We start from the raw sequence: 3,770 nt of genomic DNA, 5'->3' as shown, positions 1-3,770 counted from the left end.
AATCACATTATGTTAGAGACTGCTAATTTTCTGTTAATATATTCAGTCTGTTAATTGTGTCTCATCTCTCAATTTGTGTCACTTTCTTTCTCTCTCCCTTTCTTTTTTTCTGATATTCTCTCACAACTCTAAATGAAAGTACTGTTCCTTGCATCTGATTGATACAACCTTATATTGTATTCACAGAGTGAAGAACGAAAGTTTAATTAAAAATACTCTCTTTCGTGCAGTACACGTAAGCTACATCCAAACCTGCAATTGAAAGATTTAGCCTATTTTTCATTAATAACCCAACAATTGAGTCAGAATTTTAGAGTTGAAAAGGATCTTAGAATGTCTTGACTCTAAATCCATCAAATTTGAATGAAATTATTCTTCTCAAGATAGGCTATTTTCTTTCTCCATAAGAAATGCTGCCAAATGTCATTTAATAAATAAAAGCAGTCGCTTGAGCATGTTGCTTCTACTGGCATTCCATATGTATGAGCAACCTAGAGAATTAAAATACAATTGATCTTTTACTTGAATTTTCAACCCCTTATTGATGATTTATAAGTGAAGTATAATATTAGCAAGTAATTGGTTGGCTTTCTGCTGGCACTCCATCTAGTAGTATAGTATTTCTCAAACTCTTGGTGTGAGTCATCATTGTCATCTTCCTCCTCCTCTTCCTCCTATTCTTCCTTTATCTATTTTCTCCTCCCTCTACTTATTGCTGCTCTCTGACCTTCCCTCCTCCCTCTTTCCTCCTTTCCCCTCCTGCTTCCAGTTCCTTATACATTGATTCTTTTAGCAAATATCATCAATGAATTTTAAGCTTAACATAAAGTTAAATTGTGAATTCCAATATTCAGTCATATGATTCAGCATATATAAAAGTGTAAACTGGCCACAACAATTCTACATACTTATTTTTTTTTCCTAAAAATGAAATTTCCCTGGTGGTGAGTACACACAAAGCTGTTCATTTTGAGTGTTACACGTTCTAGTCAACCAGCAGGATTGTGTAAGTAGGTGTCTATTTTCTTTGAACTGGGGTTGGCTATATCTTAACTATTTACCCAGCCATACAAATGATCTAACTATCCTCTATGATCTATCCTATAGAATATATGCTTTTGTGACTATGTCAAATTACATGTTCAATTCATTTCCTAACATAAATTTCATTTTAATGAACTTATCACCTGCTGCCTTAGTAATATTTTGGTTATGTGCTCTTTATATATTTAAGAGATTGAGGATGTTTAATGTGGATAGCTTTATTATGTAAGGAGGAAAAATATATGGAGGAAGGATGTATAGAATGACCTTGACTGCCATTTTCCCTTCTTTTCCTTTCTTCTGTGACCTTCACCCTTGTAGCTCATTCCTGCTTCCAGGATCCTGCTCCCCTCCCCCCATTTTTTTTTTTTTTGCTTTCAGTGTGTGCCTCCAGTACCAATTTTCACTGATTCTCTCCAAGTCTTGGCTCCACACTATGTCTATCCATCCCATGTTTTAGGAGAATACATCTCAGATCCAGGGAACTTATTTCTTGACTTTGAATCAGACTAACTAGAACTTGGAAAATCCAACCTGTATCAGAGACTCTTTACAATGCTGGATTGCTGGAGTTAGATATTTATTTGCTCATTCAACATGAAGTACTGGCTGGAGAGCTAGTATTAAAATATGGAAAAAGCAATTGGCCCTGCATAAGGACTAAAAATTTGATAGGAGACAGAATGTTGGAATAAATGGTTAATAACATTTATGACAGCATTCCCTATGATGTATTATGGTATGGATGTAAAAGAAGGAATTACCTTAGAGGCAAGTCAAAGAAAGCTTTACTGAAGTACAAGAGTAGAACTGAATTAGGGCCATACAGACATTGCATGATGGGGACAGTGTTTCTGTGCTGTGTAGTCTTTGGCAGATGGAATCTGAAAAGGGCACTGAAATGTGTAAATGTCAGGTGATTTGAATTTTGGAGCTACATTTTCAGGCATTCACAGTTTATCTAGTTTGAATGATGGTTTCTTGTTTGCTGCCTTTAGATTCTCAGAACTCAAAGTGGTATTTACTTTCAATATTCCACTGGAGCCAACAAACACCTGTCTGCAACTCTTGCTTGGAGAAGTATTAGAAAAATTCATGCATCGAATTGGCAATCAATGTTTTGCAGACTGTTGTCTATAGGTTTAAAGAATGGGGAAAATGTTTGGAGCAGAACAAGATGCCCACACTTAGACATGAAGAAACTTATTTGGATTGTGGTGCAATGAAATGTTTACGTATTTAACATAAATAAACACATGACTCTTTTCTCCTCAACGCCCCACACATATTTTTACATTTTATAAGACATTCTAAGTTTGGGGGACCAGAAGCATGAATAGATTGGAGTATGGCTTTAGTTATGTACTTGGACATTGATTTGTAATTTGATGGCTTTTCATGACAGTCTGAAATCTCTAGGTCATCTGGAAAATTCTTTATGTCAACCACAGATACACCAGATCTTGTTGACTTTACTAATGGTTGTGAAAGAGGAATAACAAATTTGTGTTTACAGATAATCCTTTCCAACCACAGTCTATTTTTAAATGAGGACTTTCTAATTCTAGTGGGTATAATCTGTAAGGTAGTTAAAAAAAGAGGGAGAGAAAATGAAATGTCCAGCTAACCTTTTTTTTTTCTTTTCCTTTTTTTTTTAATGTTTCTCTGAGAGACAGTATCTGTAATGTTTGCTGCTTCTGGGGAACAAGATAAGAAAGGTCATATGTGGAATAAATGCATATCATTGCAAGTTACATTCTGAGCTTGAATTGAAAGGAAGAGAATGTTACTAGTTTCCAGTTTCCCCTTTTAGTGTTCACAGGGCAGTGCATTTGCAAAGGAATCCTAAGTTCTTTATTCTCCAAATCATAAAACAAAACAAAAAGGATTTAGAATACTGCAAGAGTAATGAGGAGGTTGATATTTTGTAGCAACTTTTTTGTAGTGTAAGCATGTTGTACAGGAGTGTCACAGTGAGGTACTGTGATTGCAAAGAAGAGCTATCACAGGTAACAAGAGTGTTTTTGTGTATTTGGATCTGATCAGTGTTTAAGTTGTAGGCACTAGACCTTGATTTTTTAATAAGCATTATCTTGCAGTGCCTGAAAAACATCTCAAGAACATCAGTGACCAAAATATATTTGTTTGGTTGCTGTCCAAACAAGTTAATTACAGGATTGAAGCAAATAATGCTGTCTTTCTAATGGGAATGGTTATTTGATTAGAACACTTCTGTGTCTGTTGGAATGAAGTGGTCTGTGTGGCAAAGATAAATGATAAGGGTATTCTAGGAGAAGGACTTCCAACTTTTTGGTTGTATTTATGGTTTTATTTCCCATTATACTTGTTTATTGACTGTATTCTCATTGAACAGGGGCAAATTTCTTAGCATACAGGAAGATTTCTTGGGAGACAATAATTATGTAATGAAAGGTGCTTAACATCAGAGAAGCTAGATTAAAACCCTAGGTCAGCTCCTAGGTCATTGAATAACCATTTCAGGGCCCTGGTCTTCTCAGCTGAATACACAACAGGCAAAGTCCTTTTCTAATGGAGTAATCTGTGTGTCATGTGGATAGATAGCACTTCCAATGAAGCACTTTAAATAGAAAGCACGGAAATAATACATTGGATGATAAATCTTTAAATAACAAATGGGGCTGAGAGCAAACATTTAAAAGTAATGAAGCTGTTCTTTCAGGGATCTAAAATTTCAGTCTTGTAAT

This window comes from Megascapheus bottae, chromosome 11 (genome assembly GCF_031878675.1).
Source record: "Megascapheus bottae isolate mThoBot1 chromosome 11, mThoBot2.hap1, whole genome shotgun sequence".
NCBI classification, from domain to species: Eukaryota; Metazoa; Chordata; class Mammalia; order Rodentia; family Geomyidae; genus Megascapheus; species Megascapheus bottae.
This window is presented reverse-complemented; position numbering follows the sequence as displayed.